Source organism: Miscanthus floridulus, chromosome 16 (genome assembly GCF_019320115.1).
Source record: "Miscanthus floridulus cultivar M001 chromosome 16, ASM1932011v1, whole genome shotgun sequence".
In the NCBI taxonomy this organism is placed as follows: Eukaryota; Viridiplantae; Streptophyta; class Magnoliopsida; order Poales; family Poaceae; genus Miscanthus; species Miscanthus floridulus.
The window spans coordinates 339005-356509 of record NC_089595.1 but is presented as its reverse complement, the minus strand read 5'-3'; the positions used below and the strand labels follow the sequence as shown (position 1 = coordinate 356509).

General features: G+C 54.7%; 2 pseudogenes; both read left to right on the top strand.

Moving 5' to 3' along the window:
* The window catches only part of LOC136513560 (wall-associated receptor kinase-like 6), a 70242-nt pseudogene that overhangs the window by 19065 nt on the left and 33672 nt on the right, over positions 1-17505 (top strand).
* On the top strand, positions 7540-8866 carry LOC136511807 (uncharacterized; annotated as a pseudogene).

Here is a 17505-nt window from a genome sequence, read left to right as displayed (position 1 = left end):
GCAGCAAAAATGATTGTCGGCGATATAGACCTGTTTGGCAAAACAGAAGGTGTTGGCGAAGCTTAACAAACTGCTCGAATATTATCACCTGTACCACTTGTTTTATTTGGCGTTGAAGAATCGTTGTATTAACAACCTGATGCAATTATGCATAATATAAGCCCGTAATCCGTAACGCAGAGCGCGGAGCCCATACACATGTTGGGAAAACAAGCGTTACCAAAGGACCGTAGCCTACCGCCCAATATGCAGAGCACAGAGCCCATAGGACGTGTAGGGGGATATTAGAGCCTTAGTGTTCTCCATAAAGATTAGAGCAAAACACATGCTGCCCAGCGGCCAATTTGAGTATCTTGGCGAGAAAAAGTAGTTGAAGTGGCGTCCGAGCAGTTAGTTCATCCCTGAAATCTAGGCCTTGACTAGCCCATAGTCCATAACGTCGAGCGCAGAGACCCTGACACGTGTAGGATGAACAGGCATTACCAAGGAACTACAGCCGACCAACCATAGCGTAGAGCGTGGAGCCCCAAGCACGTGTAGGAAGGGATCGGAGACTGGGTTTTCTCCATAGAAAACAGAAAAGAAAACGTGTGCTGCTCGACGATCGGCGAGCTATGTTACGAGATTTGGAGGGCAAAATCATCGTCGTTTTTAGGAGAAAACCTTATGTGATCCGGGGAAAACATAGTCGGCGATTTTTGGAGAAACCGTGTTCGGCGATTTGTGGAGTTAACATGTTCGGTGTTTTTTGGAGAAATCGTGTTTGGCGATTTTTTGGAGTTAACGTGTTCGGCGATTTGGAGAAATCGTGTTTGGCGATTTTTGGAGTTAACGTGTTCGGCGATTTGGAGAAATCGTGTTTCACGATTTTTGGAGTTAACGTGTTCGGCGATTTGGAGAAATCGTGGTCGGCGATTTTTGGAGTTAACGCGTGCGGCGATTTTGGTGTGCTTAGCGAGCGTATTGGAGATCGTCATGGAGTGGCGTATAGCCCGATAATGGTAAGTGAAACTTATAATGGAGGAAAAAATGGAGGAAATTATGGAGACCAGAACTTTATTAATATGAAAGTAAAGAATACATATCTGTGTTGTTTCAAGGATAGAAACGTATAAGGTGCTCTATGTGCCAGGAGTTAGGAACATCGAGTCCATCTAAATCACATAAGCGACCCTGGTCGAGTAACACCTTTGACGACGTAAGGGCCCTCCCAGAGGGAAGACAGCTTGTGAAGCCCTTTGGTTTTTTGTTTCCTACGTAAAACGAGGTCGCTGATCGCGAACGAACGACCTTTGACGTTGCGGTTGTAATACCTCCGCAGACCTTCGAGGTATTTGGCTGTGCGAACGCAAGTAATCAGACATTCTTCCTCAGCCCGATCAATGTCTTCTGTCCGAACAGCTGAGGCTTGCTCTTCATCATAATTTTCTACTCTAGGTGCTCAGAAAGCAATATCCGCTGGGAGTATGGCCTCTGAGCCGTAGACCATAAAATATGGAGATACGCCAGTACTACGACTAGCTTGAGTGCACAGTCTCCAGACCACAGCTGGTAGTTCTTTGAGCCATCTGCCCGGATGCTTTTCTTCTTTCTGATAGAGCCTTTTTTTGAGGGCGTCGAGGATCATACCATTAGCCCGCTCGACCTGGCCATTAGCTCTAGGATGAGCAATGGAAACGTATTTAACAGAGATGCACCGGTCTTCACAGAAGTCCCAAAAATGATGGCCGGTAAAAGTCGTCCCGAGGTCGATGATGATGCTGTTCGGGAGACCGAATCTGTGTATGATGTCTTCAAAGAGCTCGACTGCTTTCTTTGCAGTAGCTGAGATGAGTGGTTTGTACTCAATCCACTTGGAGAACTTATCAATGGCGACGTACACATACCGGAAACCTCCTGGCGCTGGTTTGAAAGGCCCGATCATATCCAGTCCCCAGCATGCGAATGGCCAGGAAGCTAGAATGGTCTGCAGTTCTTGTGCCGGTACATATATTTGCTTGGCAAAAAACTGACAAACCTCACATCGTCGAACGAGATCTTCTGCATTGGAGATGGTTGTGGGCCAGTAAAAACCTGCTCGGAATGCTTTGCCGACCAGTGTTCTCAAAGCCGCGTGATTGCCACAAGAACCAAAGTGAATTTCGGAAAGTAGCTTCACACCGTCGTCTTGGATGATGCACTTCTACAGTATCCCTTCCTTGGCACTTTTCCTCATCAGGTTACCGTCTACTAGCACGTAATGCTTACTTCGGCGAATTAGACGTTCGGTTTCGATTTTGTCAGCGGGTACTTCGTCGCTAGAGAGGTATTTGATGAACTGTTCCCTTCAATCGGCGACCGGCGAAGGTACCACAAGTACCAACTGCTCGGCAGGGGGTACTTCTACAACTTCCTTCTCTTCTTTAATGGATGGCGCCAGGAGGTCTTGAACGAAAACCCCCGGCGGAACCGCGGCGCGAGAAGATCCTATCTTTGATAGCTGGTCGGCTGGTTGGTTTTGATCCCGTACCACGTGGTGGTACTCGATACCGTAGAATTTCCCTTCAAGCTTCCTGATTTCGGCGCAGTATGCGTCCATTTTCTCACTGGAACAAGACCAGTCTTTATTGAGCTGGTTGATAACCAGCGCGGAATCCCCATACACCATGAGGCGTTTGACGCCAAGCTCGATAGCTATACGGAGACCATGGAGACATGCTTCGTATTCCACAGCGTTGTTGGAGGCCGAAAAATGTATGCGAAGAACATATCAGAGTTTATCCTTTGTCGGCGTGATGAACAGAATGCCCGCACCAGCACCATTGATGTTAAGGGCGCCGTCGAAGTACATCACCCAGTGCTCGGGGCAAGTGGCGGCAATGGGCTCTTGGATCTCGGTCCACTCAGCGATGAAATCAGCAAGCGCCTGTGACTTAACGGTCAGTCTACTTCTGAAGTCTAGATAGCCCTTTGGTAGGTCACTCCAGCGTTCTTTAGTCCGAAGGACATAGTGGTGTAGCAGTATGCACCGAAAGGCGTGATGAACGACGTCTTGACCTGGTCTTCTTTCTTGAGGGAGATCTGATGATGGCCGGAGTAACAGTCAAGAAAGGAGAGCAACTCGCAGCCGGCGGTGGAGTCTCCAACCTCGTCTATCCGAGGCAGGCCGAAGGGGTCTTTAGGGCAGTGTTTGTTAAGATCAGTATAATCAACACACATTCTCCATTCTTTATTCTTTTTCTTAACAAGAACAGGATTAGCTAACCAATCTAGATGATACACTTCTTTTATAAATCCGGCAGCTAAGAGCCGTTTTATTTCTACCCTAATGGCCTCCTTTTTGTCCAGTGCGAATCGGCGAAGTTTTTGCTTGATCGGTTTAGCAGTCGGCGAGACATTCAAGGAGTGCTCGATCTTCTCCCGTGGTACCCCCGGCATGTCTGCAGGTTTCCAAGCAAACACATCAGTGTTGGCACGTAGGAAGGAGACGAGCGCGCTTTCCTATTTGGGGTCAAGGTGAGCCCCAATTTTCACTGTCTTAGAAGGGTCGTCGAGGCCAAGGCCGATCTCCTTGACTTCCTTGGACTTGGCAGAGGCACGAGAAGGCTCTGGGATCTCCATGTCATCAGTAGACGCCATCTTGGCTTCGGCGACCACGCTGGCCATCTGGATGGAGAGGTCGGTGGCTTCGGCGAGGGCGAGACTTTCTGACTCGCAGGCGTAGGCGACGGAGAGGTTGGCCCGCAGAGACAGGACTCCTGCGGGCGAAGGCATCTTCAACACCAAATACGCGTAGTGCGGAATGGCCATGAACTTGGCCAGAGCCGGATGCCCCAGTATGGCATGGTAGGCGGTGTCGAAGTCGGCGACGTAGAAGTTGATATGCTCCACTCGGTAGTTGGTTGTCGTGCCGAACTGTACTGGTAGGGTAATTTCCCCGAGCGGTCTGGATGCCCTGCTAGGTACCATGCCCCAGAAGGAGGAGTCTGAGGGCATGAGATCTGTTGTACCAAGGCCGAGCTCCCTTAGGGCCTCGGCGAAGAGTAGATTCAAAGTGCTCCCACCGTCGACAAGGACTTTTCTGAAGAGCACCTTCTGGACACTCGCATCAAGGACGAGGGGAAAACCCCTGTGTAGGGTATGTTCGCCCACTGGTCGGCCCTGCTGAAAGTGATGGGGACTTCGGACCACGGGCGATAGCTGGGGTTGGCGGTAGTTTCCTCTGAAGCGACGGTGAGCACTCGTCGGGCGGTGAGCTTCCGTTCCCTTCTGCTCTCGTTGGAGGCGAAACCCCCAAAGATGGTGGCGACCACCTTGTCATGGTCCTGGAAGGCATTATTATTATCCCCAGGTGGTCGGCGTCCTTCGTTCCCACCATTGTCGTCATTGTACTTTTTCTCCTGGAACTCCTTAGCCAAACCAAGGTAGTCTTTCATCTTGTGTTTGGCGTTCTTGTGCAGGGGGCACGGTCCGTCGAGGATCTTCTTGTACTGCTCATCGTAGTTACGCTTGGTGCGCGGCTCATTGACGTTGGCAACAAAGTGGTCTGGTCGGCGGCGGCGATTCTGACCAGGTTTGAATCCATCTGGCCGATCACGTCCGCTATCCCGATGGAAACTGCGGTCGTCGTAGCGGCGATCGTTGTGCTGTTGGTCATCAGTGCGGTCGTCGTGGTGGTGAGGTAGGCGATTAGTGCCTATATCTTCATTAAAACGCACCTCCGCTTCCTCGGCGTCGGCGTACTGGTTGGCGGTTGCGATCATCTCGCCGATGCCGGTAGGTGGCTTTTTGTTGAACTTAGAACGGAGTTCGCGGTGATGAAGTCCTCGGACAAAGGCTGTGATGACTTTGGCTTCCGTGATGTTGGGGATAGAATTCCTCATCTCGGAGAAACGTCTGATGTAGCTACGGAGTAGTTCGGACGGCTTTTGGGTGATGCGGTTGAGATCGTGCTTGGTGCCCGGCCGTCTACATGTGGCCATGTAGTTGTCGGTGAAGACTTTCTTCAGCTCTTCCCAAGATCCGATTGAGTCCAGGGCAAGGCTTGTGAACTAGCTCATGGCGGCTAGCGTGAGCATGACGGGGAGATAATTCGCAATGACGTTGGTGTCTCCTCCGGCGGTGCGGACGGCGGTGGCGTAAGCCTGCAGCCACTGTGTTGGGTTCATCCTTCCTTCATAGGGCTCGACTTCGGTGATTTTGAAACCACGGGGCCACTGGAGTGTTCGGAGCGCCCTGGTGAATGCTGGGGGCCCTTCCGGGTTGTCGGGGCCGATATCAGCAGTATTGCCGGCGACGATCGGCTCTAGAGCTGCGTCTGGATTACCATACTCTTGCTCGTACTCCTGGCGGCGTCGTACTTCATCTTCATGGCGCCCGAAGCGACGTTGATCGATATGCCGTCGTGCATCTCGAAGGTTACTGAGGTGCACTCGGGCATCCTGTTCGACCTCTTGGTTGTGCTGGCGATGATGCTTGGCGTGGTGGCCTCCAACTCCCCCCTAGGGAGGTAGTGACTAGTCGGTGAAATGGCTTTGACTGGGGCGGCGATTGGATCTAGGATCGGCTGATCGACGAATCGCGCTTGTGGAGCATGAAGGTCTCTGAACCCCTCGGGTCTCATTAACTTGACAGTGTGCCGCTTTAAGCATAGCGGCGACCTTGGAGAGCTCGGGCGTCTGCAGGAGCTGTGCAAGCTTGTTGGCGGCCACCGCCAGATTGGCGCTCGGAGTCTTGAAGACGTTGTGGCCGTCAACGCGGAGGAATTCTTCGTTGAGGTTGCGATGGAGGGGCCTTCCTTGCGAGTCGAACTGGTTATCACGAGCGGCCTCGGCCATCGCAAGGGCGCGTTTGTTATCACGGCGTTGCGCGCGGTTGACGTTCCTGTTTTCACGGGCGACGCGTTCCTCGTCTGTTTCGCTGTTCCGAGGGGGGCTGTCGATGCTGACGTTGAAGATTGCGCCACCCCGGAAAGGCAGGAGAGGGGGTTGCTCGGTGAAGGTCTCGGCGAGGGGTTCCGTGGAGCCTTGAGACTCGGAGTCCGGATTTTCCTCCAGGATAGTTTGGAGGGATGTTCCAGGACCCCGACTGGCGTGCAGCATGTTGACGGTTGGCGGGAGCTGGTCAGCGATCTGGTCGGCGAATTTGCCCCTCAGGGCATCCTGATGTGTAGCGGCGGCGTTGGCGAGCCCAAAGGGCAGGGCGGCGAACCCCGAAGTTTGCCGAGCACTGAGCACCGACAGATCGGGATCGGAAGGTGGTCGGTGCTAAACGCGGGTGTCCAGAGCCGACTCAGCAATGGAGAGGCAATCGGCGAGTTTCAAGCCGACCCGATCGATAGACTCGATCAGATCGTCATTGTTGACATGCCTCCTCTAGTAGCGAGGAAGCGGGCGGTGAGTAACTAATGAAGTCGACCTTGGAAGTGGTTCCGAGATTGGATCTACAGTTGCAGGTGCGAGGGTGGTCGGCGCAGAACGGATCTGCACCGGCTCGAGAAGCTCTCCAACTCCGTCGGCGTTGATGACCCACGTGATGGATCCGACCGTAAAGATCTGGTCGGGCTGCGGGAGGGACGAAGAGCCTGTGGAAAAAGCCATCTTGTTCGACAAGGAAACAGCACGCACACCCCTACCTGGCGCGCCAACTGTTGACAGAATATCGTCGACAGTCCACCGAGGGGTATCCCGCGATGGTAGATTGATCGGCAGAGGAGCGTGTAATCAAGAACAAGAAGGCAACAGAGACACATGAGTTATACAGGTTCAGGCCGTCTGTATGACGTAATACCTTACTCCTGTGGTCTGTTGGTTTGTATTAGCTATCGTATGATTTGCCGTGATTTTGTAGGGGGTCCCTGCCCGCCTTATATAGTCCGGGGGGCAAGGTTACAAGTCGGTTAGATCTGAGAGATAACCGAAAAGTAATAATAGATTACAAGAATCATGGGATCATACGTATCCTAACAGATCTCGTAACATCTTCAGGATATCCTCCCCATGTCTTGCGGGAGGCGCCGCGCAGAATCGTGCCCCACAAGGCTCCTTCTCGTGGGCTGGGCCGCCCCTGGAGGCGTAGCCCATGTGGCCTGCCGTGGGTATCCGGGGTCGCAACCCCCACATGCCCCCACCTCCTATTTATTGCGCTGCGCGATGGGGCTCATCAGCTAAAAGAACGTCTCGGCGTCCCCGATCAGAACACGGATCAAGGGCCTAATTAACCGTTGGGCCAACTTGATGGAGATTAACCTAACAGCCTCCTCTAGCAGCGGCCGCGCATGCCTCCTTCGTGCTCCGGGTGAGCTCTCTGGACCCGGAGGTGGAGCCTTCCTCCCCGGGCGGGTACGTGGAGAGACTTCACTTCACCAACTTAGAGGCTTCATTCGGTGACTCTGATGCGCCGCCCTCGTTAGGCCATGGCAAGGTAGCCATGCTACCGCGGCAGCAGTGTCGTCACCACCGTCGTCGTGCTCGTCGTGGTAGTTTCATGCGGGATGCACGTCGGACTCCGTCCCCTGTGCCGGCGGGCCGTCTTGCGTCCGTGGTTGTTCATCCACAACGCATGTCGGTGGAGCCGGACAACGAGGGCTTTAGGGCCGTGCAGAGCCGCAGGCGTTGGCGGCGCGTCGTGGTACAACGGCGTCTGGTGCCAGCCATCAATTGTCTCGTAGGTAACCACGTCAAAGCTGAGTGCATGTTCCCTTCCAGGTGCTTCAACTGCATGGATGAGGGGCATCAGGAGCATGGTAGCCCCCTCCTCGGTCGCGGCGGGGGGAAGCGGGGCCGTTCTCCTGGTCATGGTTTCGGTCATCGTGGGGGCCCTCGTCGGCGCCATTCTCGCCCTAGCCACGGGTCACCTGAGGACACCGTCTCGGCGCGCTCGGCTTCTACGGGCCGGTCGCCATCTGTGCTGCCTATTTGCGAGCCTCCAACTCCGGAGCCTCATGGTGCGGCGTCGGAACAGCTGGGCGACGTCGCGGGTGACGGCGTCGTGGGCACCCACTGTCCTGTCGATGACGCGCCTGAGCAGCCGGGCGTGGGGAGCGAGCACCTGCCTGCTGCCGAGGATGCGCCTACCGGCAATGGTGAGCCCACGGCGAGCTTCGGTCCCGGTGTGGGCCTCAACCTGGGCCTTGGGGCCGTGCCGGGCGCTGTGGGGGAGGCGAGATGCTCCCACGCACCGAACCGTCAGAGGGGATATCCCCGCTCGCTGCTACGGCGGGTGGAGGAACCATCGGCGTCGCCTAGGACGAGGGCCAAGACGCCTCTGCTACAGCTGGTCGTCGTCCCACGCACTTCGGCCCTGCAGGCGGTGGAGGACGAGCTGTCGCTTGCACTGGTGGCCCTGTTCCTCGGCACAAGGCCGGCGGTGACTCCGACCGCCATGCTCCATTACCTCCACGAGCAATACGGCATTACTGAAGAGCGCGTGACCGTGCGGCGAACCAGGCCTGACGACTTCCTGGTGCGCTTCAGTCGCCAGGCGGACCTTGAGCTCGTCCTGGACAACCAGACGCCGGAGGGTGCACCATTCGTAGTGCGTTGGCGTCGGTGGACCCGCTTGATCATGGGCTCGGCCGGGCCGTTCCGCTATCGCGTCGTTGTCGGCATGAAAGGAATCCCGTCGCACGCGCGCTCGTCGGAGGTTGCAGTGTTGCACAGAACATCCTTGGTTTGGCGGGTGCGAAGGTGGAGATCGCGAACCCGGAGGCCCTGGTGGATCCGAACGATGAGCGCGAGTTGTTCGTGGCATGCTGGTGCGCCCACCCCGACCGGGTCCCAGATGAGATCATCATGGCGGTGCCGGAGCCAGAGGAGGAGCACGACGGCGAGCCTCCGCTCTTCCTCAGGTCGCACGAGATCATCCACGACGAAGTTCCAGCGCTAAGGTATCTGGTCCGTGTAAGAGATGTAAGAGTGGGAAATTGGGGAGAATGCTCAAGTTCCATTCATCACCGTATGCTGTTACACTTAGAGGTGCCGAAGCACTGGAGGCCGATCCGGAGACCGTGGTCATCCCTCATGCCTACATGCCAGGAGTCATGTACAGAAGAATAGGAATTACAGTTAGGAGCCGGTGGCTCAGGAACTAACTAGCCTATCTATCATGCGCCTGAAGACCAGGGTACCTGACCACCACCCCCCCCCCCCCCCCCCCCTAGTGTGAGCTTCGGTCAATCGAATGCACAGACTGTCCTTGAATTCGTGGAACAATGGCGCTGGCAAGCCCTTTGTCATAATATCTGCAAATTGATACCTGCAGAACTCGAAACTGACCAAGAGCTACCTTCTCACGTACAAAGTGAACATCAAGCTCCACATGTTTGGTACGACGATGATGAACTGGGTTCTCGGTCAGGTACACCGCTGAGATGTTGTCGCAATAGATGATTGTGGCCTTCTCAATTTTGACATGATGTTCCTGAAGAAGATTGAGGAGCCAGCAACATTCAGCAGCAGCATTGACGACTGCTCTATATTCTGCTTCAGCACTTGATCCGGACACAGTTGTCTGTCGCTTGGACAGCCAGGATACTAGTGAATCACCCAGGAACACACGATAGGCTGACGTGGATCGCCGCGTGTCCGGGCATCTAGCCTAGTCCGCTTCGGAGTAGGCCTTGAGCTTAGTGGAGGAGGACGTCGAGATGGTGACGCCGTGGTCAATGGTTCCCCGGAGATAATGCATAATCCTTTTGACAAGGTTCCAGTGGGCATCAGTCGGCGAATGCATATGTAGACATGCTTGATTTACCGCATATGCAATGTCAGGTCTCGTGAGTGTCAAATACCGGAGAGCTCCTGTGATGCTTCGGTAGAATGTACCATCAGTTGCCGGCTCACCGCCGTGCATCGACAGTTTGGACTTGGTGTCGACGGGTGTTGAGGCCAGTTTGCAGTTGGCCATGCCCGCGCGCTCCAGAATGTCCTCCGTGTACTATGCCTGTGACAGAAAGAAGCCACGGTCGTCACGGCAAACCTGAACACCAAGGAAGAACCGTAGAGCACCGAGGCCCTTGATGGCGAAGGCGCTACGCAACTAGTCGACGACATGTTGCAGCAGCGTTGTGGAAGACGCGGTGAGTATGATGTCGTCGAAGTAGATAAGGGCATAGGCAATGTCCACACCCCACTGGTAGATGAAGAGGGACGAGTCGGCACTCGCTGCGGTGAAGCCAATGGAGCGAAGATGTGTACCGAGGCGCTAGAACCACGCACATGGCGCCTGTCTCAAGCCGTAAAGCGACTTGATCAGCAGGCACACGTGATCTGGGTGAGTATTGTCGACGAAACCTGTAGGCTGGTGGCAGTAGACATGCTCCGCCAAATCGCCATGGAGGAATGCGTTCTTAACGTCGAGCTGGTGCACCGGCCACCGACGTGACGTAGCCAGATGGAGAACCGTGCGGATGGTTGCCGGTTTGACCACCGAGGAGAATGTCTGGTTGAAGTCGACGCCAGCACGCTGGGAGAAACCCCGCACAACCCATCAGGCTTTGCAGCGTTCCAATGAGCCGTCTGGTTGCAATTTGTTCTTGAAAATCCACTTGCCGGTGATCACGTTGGCATGTTGTGGCCGCGGCACTAGAGTCCACGTTCCATTGGACTGTAGGATGTCGAACTCCTCCTGCATTGCCATTCGCCAGTCGGGGTCGCGGAGAGCAGCACGAACGGTGGTTGGCGAAGATGGCGGTGAAGCAGTGGTGGCGATGTTCGCGTACTTCAGATTCGGCAGGTGAATGCCATCGCGCGCACATGTCACCATGGGGTGGCGTGCCACCGCTGGTGTGTTCGGGGAAGAAGTGCTCGACGTCGTGGCATCAGCAGGTGCGGTCGATGTCGGGGTAGCGGTAGGCGGGGCCGACGTTGTGGTCGCGGGCGTAAGTGACTCCGGTGTTGGAGCAGCCGGTGTGGAAGAGCCCGGCACTGCTGGAGCAGCCGGTGTGGAAGGGCCCAGCACTGTTGTTGCCAGAGTTGTGTTGCGCTGGGGAGCCCGTGGAGTGCGCTGTCGACGTGCAGACTACACCAGCAAGAATTCGGTGTGGCACGGTGGGCAATTTGGATGTTCCGACATCTGAGTCGTCACAACCTACACAAAAGGGAAGCTGTGCTCGTCGAAGTAGACGTGCCATGAAATAATGACATGCTTGCTCTCGGGATCATAGCACTTGTATCCGCGCTGATCTGCTAGATATCCCAGCAAAACGCATCGGACAGAGCGGGGAGCAAGCTTGTGTGAAGCAGTGACAGCAGTGTTTGGGTAACACAGGCAGCCAAAAACCCACAGGTGTGCGTAGTCTGGCGGCGTTCCAAACAGCAATGCAAACGGTGTGGAGTTGCCACGGGGACGGCACGGTCGCCGATTGAGAAGATAGGAGGACGTGAGAAGTGCATCAGGCCAAAAGGAGGAGGGAAGAGAAGCCTGAAAGAGAAGTGCTCGAGTGCCATCATTGAGCGTGCGAAGAACACATTTAGCGCACCAATTTTGCTGGGACGTGTATGGGCATGTCAGGCGAAGAGCAATGCCATTAGCAGCAAAGAACGCGCGAGAAGCTGAGTTATTGAACTCCTTGCCATTGTTAGTTTGGAAACACATGATCTTTAATTGAAACTAAGTCTGAACAAAAGCATGAAAAGCAATGAGAGTAGGCAGAACATCTGATTTATTTCTGAGAGGAAAGGTCCATACAAAATGGGAATAATCATCAAGAACAGTGAGATAGTCTTTGAAGCCTGAATTGCTCACAACCGGTGAGGTCCAGACATCACAGTGCAATAGCTGAAAAGGAACACTAGATACATTATTGGACTCTCTAAATGGCAGCCGTACATGCTTGCCTAGACGACAAGCATGGCATGTATGGTCGCTGGACTTGGAACAGGAAAAACCAACATGGCGAGAAAGTTGCTGAAGCGTGGCATGGCCAGGGTGACCGAACCGGGCGTGCCAGAGCGGTGTCTGCGGAAGCGAGGAGCACCTACGATGACGAAGGAGCACCAGGCTGAGTACGCAGAGGGTAGAGCTAGCCCGAAGAATCACATCGGAGGATAGCCATCCTTGTTTGAAGATCCTTAATGGAGAAACCCCAAGGATCAAATTCAACAGAGACAGAGTTATCATGAGTTAGTGCGCGAACAGAAATCAAGTTCTTTACTGAGGAGAAATCAGGATGTTGTGCAATTGTAAAGGAGAGGAATTTGTAGGAATGATGGCGCGTCCAGTGCGCTGGGCAGAGAGAGTGTGCCCATTGTCGACAACAATCTGGTGGGGAATAGTAGAGGCAAAGTGTGGGGGTATTAGCCCCTATACATGGTGCTCGGGGACTAGCTGTGGGGGTATTAACCCCTATACCCTTACGGCTAGGCTTGGGCCAGCCCGGATCAGGGGATCTGGCCCACTAGAAGACGACGCGTGGCCCGACCAATCTACTCAGAGTCCCGCGCAAGGAATCAAGACAGACTTGAAGATCAAGCAAGATCCTGGTCGGTTAGAATAGGAATCCTTATCCGGCCACCTATGGCAATTGTAACTGGTTAGGATTAGTTTCCAGATCTATAACCCTTCCCCCCAGACTATATAAGGCGGGCAGGGGACCCCTCTAAAAAACATCTCTCATTGACATACAGCAATACAACCAGATGCAGGACGTAGGTATTACGCCTTGACGGTGGCCGAACCTGGATAAAACCTCGTGTCTGTCTTGCGTCACCATCTTGTTTGTAGCTTGCGCATCTGTCTACCGATAATCTACTACCTTGGGCATACCCCTAGGTAGACTGCCGACCATATTTCGTCGACACAGAGTGAGTGGCAAGAATACCAGGATTGGCGGCCATGTGTGACGTCGTGCCGGTGTCTAGGAACCAGTCACCTCCACCGCCTACAGAGTTGTGGAGGGACATGTTGTTGAGTGCCGAGTAGAGTCCTGGTGGAATTGAGGACGCATCCTGTGGAGGCGGGGGCGTAGCAAGGGCGGCTAGCGCCTGAGGCAGTTGAACTCCAGGATGAGAGCCGAGAACACTGGGGCACCATGTGTGCAGCAGCCACGCCTGAACGACCCCTTGCCAAGGGTTGTAGGAGGTCGCCCACTGTGGTCCAGCAGGAGGTGGCGCGAGATTGACGCTGGTCAAGGAAGTATTGCCGCCGGATGCAGGTGAACAGTCATGGTTGTTGTCGAACGCCTTGCGCTTCTTGCGGTGGTCACCACTGCCGCCACCAGAGGCAGGCGGGAGGGGAGGTGGATCAAGAAGAAAGCTGATACCATGTAAGAGATGTAAGAGTGGGAAATTGGGGACATTGCTCAAGTTCCATTCATCACCGTATGTTGTTACATATAGAGGTGCCAAAGCACTAGACGACGATCCAGAGATCGTGGTCATCCCTCATGCCTACATGCTAGGAGTAATGTACAGAAGAATAGACATTACAGTTAGGAGCCGGTGGCTCAGGAACTATGTCGGGTTCATAAATACGGGGTCCCTTGCGGACCAGCTTCCCAACAAAGGCTCAGCCCAAATAGACAAACGCGCAACTCATGGGCTGGCCCAAGTATCTAAACAACAGGCTAGAAGGGCGATCCAATCACCGACCAGAAGGTCTGGCCAAGGAGGAGCGACGCCTGTTTTCTGACTCCGGACCACCTCTCCAACTGGAGGGCTCACTTCGGTCTCTAGCCCACCTCTGGACGGCCTCTCCAACCAGAAGGCCTGACCAAAGCACTACTTCTGACTCTGACCCCACGTCTCCAACCAGAGCACACAAAAAACATGTTCACTGCTCTTCTCCGACTGGCGCAATCAGAGCCGGCTGGGACCAACCGACCGGGGACACCCGCTCAGAAAGGACCAGGGAACGAACGGAGAAAGCAAGGCAAGGCACACATGTCAAACCACGATACCAGGAACTGTACCCTGTACACCTGCAGAAACAGTACTCTGCAACCTCCTAGACACAAAAAGTGTTGTAGGCGCTGACACTTTCCCTACAGTATTGTGGGCGTCATTAACTCCCATACGGTAAGCCCCCCCCCCCCACATGCCTCTAGGCATCGACAGTGTTGTGGGCGCTGGTATTTTCCGTACTGAGCGAACATGGTGAAACTCCTCACATACCTCTGGACATCAATAGTATAGCAAGTACCGACATCTGCCATATCTGAACAGGACAATGGAACCTCCCACGTGCATCCGACATCCAACAGTGTTGTGGGCGCCTACCATCATCCCGTATCCGCCGACGTCGGCAACAAGGCTTAGAAGCATACGTACTCTCTCCCTCTCACTTGTAAGGCCATCCCCTTCATCTATGAAAGGGGACGCGCTCTCTCCCAACATTCAGGTCATTTTATTTTCACTAGATTGATCAAGTTCACTAGTACATAACCATAGAACCATCAGGCTCAAACCTTAAGCACACGCTTGAACACTTAGCTCATAGCGGGGCTCCTGTCACTCTTGGCTCCTCTGACCGGAGTCCGACCGGACCTCTTGTACCCCCCATCTTTCTCCTTCTCGTTTGTAACCCCACTGCAAACTTCAAGAACCTAGGCTCAGGAATAAAGTCACCAATCGACTCAAACTGGATGTAGGGCATGTTGCCTGAACCAGTATAAATCATGTGTCATTGAGTGCTAGGCCACCTCCGATCGCAACGTATGGCAAAACTACAAATATTTACTTGTTGGTCACTTTCTGCACCGACAGTTGACGTCATCCGTGGGGAAGACGTTGTACGTTCAACACTTTTTGGTCATCAGATGGACCACTTTTCTACCACCTTCGCCATGACGGGCTCAGGCGATACGATTCGCTTTGGCTCACTAGAATTTCCCGCACTCCCACCTATGGGGATGTGGGTTCCACCCATCTTCGAGCCATCCTAGGCCTTCCTCTTCAGAAGCCTAGACTTCATCGCTGACTGGCTCGACGTACTACACCTCCACGAGGATGCACTCGTTCCGGCACCCATCGAAGGGGCGCCCTCCATCGGCTCTAGGACGCACGACGACTTCAACGACACAGCATCTGCGCTTCATTCTGAGCAAACTCTCTGCTCAAACACCACTATGAGTAATATGCATACTGTAATTTACTCTCTATTTACTATCTCCCGCCGATTGTCTAGAGGGATCATATTGACCGCATCTTAGACACCGTATGATTAGTTCCCCTACGGGCTCGCGTCCTCCATGGACGCATACACTCGGGGGCTCCGAGGGACGCTGTCACCTTCCCCCCTCACATCCGAATTCATGGGAATGGCAAACTATGCTCCTACCACTTTCCATGGGCTCTCGGATGACGAGGGTGAGAGCAATGGCTCCAGCATCGGCGACGTGGCACCTAGCCACCGTCCGTCCTGGGAGTGCGCTATGGCGGATGTCCTAGGACAGCCATCGGTCATTGTGGAGTCTGCACAAACTCACACCCCTTCGGACCCATGTGCGGGGGCCCTCATGTTTGCACAGGGGCACGACAAGGAACTACGACAATGGCGGTGGAACCAGTCGTCGCCTGCGCCAGCAAGCTCGGTGCAGCACGTTGCGCCCCATGCGCATAACCCGGCGGGCGGCGCCTATGGCTGTGCCAGTTAGGTCCAACATGACATCATGAATGAGGGGAATGATCTCCCACAGTTCGCTCGGGCTAGCCAGAACATCGCTATTGCAGCAATGCTGCTGCGCGGCGTTCCCGAGCCCGTCGACCCCTAGGAGTGGGCGGTCTACCAGAACCTTCAGGTTCTAGGAGAAGCCACCGCCGTTCAACAGGTGGAAAGCTCCGCAGCACAACTCCGACACGTGCCCTCTCTCCCCACTGGGGGAGCAGTGATGCACCAGACGAATCGCTCCATCCACTCGCCGCTACAGCTACCATGTGCGGCTTGGGAGGTAGCTGCTGCAACTCGGTCCGACCTGGTGCCTGCTCCGCACCGACCACCAGTACATGAGCAGCCCGATCTGCACCAGGACACTCACAGCATCGTCAGCAACCAGCATTAGGCCTGGCATGATGATGATGTCCACCGGGCGGTGGCAAGAATAGGCGACACAGATCCTGGCCGAACCATCGAGGGGAGCAGCGAAACGCGCCCCAGGCATGGTCGCCAACCGAATGATTGGAGTCCTAGCCCTAAGGGCCCGAGACCATGGGCCTTTGACCGGCATATCCAGAGAGCACTGTTCCCATAGTGCTTTCGACCACCTGCCAACATCACCAAGTACACCGGGGAGACAAACCCCGGCATTTGGCTCAAAGATTTCCGGCTCGCCTATCGAGCCGGAGGGGTGGATAATGACTATTTCATCATTTAGTATCTCCCAATCTACATGGGGGAACATGTTCGAGCATGGATTGAATTCCTCCCGCATGACAGCATCCGCGACTGGGTGGACCTCAAGAGGGTCTTCATCAGAAATTTCTAGGGGACGTACGTCTGCCCTAGAAACTCCTGGGACCTCAAGAGTTGCCAGCAGGAGCTCAGCGAGTCCCTATAGGATTACATCCATAGGTTCTCCCAACAATACAACTCCCTCCCTGATGTCGTCGACACAGACATCATCAGTGCATTCCTCTCTGGGATGACCTACGAGTCCCTGATCCACAAGCTTGGATGCCTGAAGCCCTGTACCACCCACAACATGCTCGACGTAGCCACTAACCATGCCTCCGGCGAGGAGACAGTCGGAGCAGTCTTCAATGAGGGCTAGGACAAAGGCAAAGCGAAGCACATGGACCAAGACGAGGGCCCCTCCACATAGAGGGGCAAGAAGAACAAAAAGGATCAGTGCTGGTCAGAAAGCACCGCGTTGGTCGCCACGGCTGATCGCACGGGCAAGCAGCCCCAACAGGGACTGCCTAACCACTTCGACAAGCTCATGGATAGTCCATGCACCAACGACGCCTACCCCATCAAACACCTCTATAAGGACTACGAGCTCCTCAAATGTTTCCTATGATAGGCTGGTGGGCCAAAAGAAGGGGATGGCAAAGAGGCGGTAGCCAAGAAAGGAGGTGCGGCAGGCAAGGACGGAGATGGTTTCCCCGATGCTGAGGAATGCATCATGATCTTTGGTGGATCCGACGCCATCTGGTCCAAGCGCCAGCACAAGGTACGCTATAGGGAGGCCTGCGCCATCGAGACGGCCATCCCCTCCATCCTCAGCTAGTCAGAATCTTCGATCACCTTCGATCAGAGGGACCATCCCTCCCACGTCGCAAGACCGGGATACTACCCGCTCGTTGTTGACCCCATCGTCTACAAGAAGCGCCTCACCAAGGTGCCGATGGACGGAGGTAGCGGCCTCAACATTCTCTACGTCGACACCCTCGATGCCATACGCATCCCCCGGTCGGAGCTCCATCTGATGGGCTCTCCCTTCCATGGGGTGATCCTGGGAGCGCAGGCATACCCGCTCAGGCAGATCGACCTGCCCTTCACGTTCGACAACCGGGCCAACTTCCGATCGGAGGTCCTCACCTTCGAAGTGGTGGACTTTCCAGGGTCCTACCACGCCATCTTGGGGCGGCC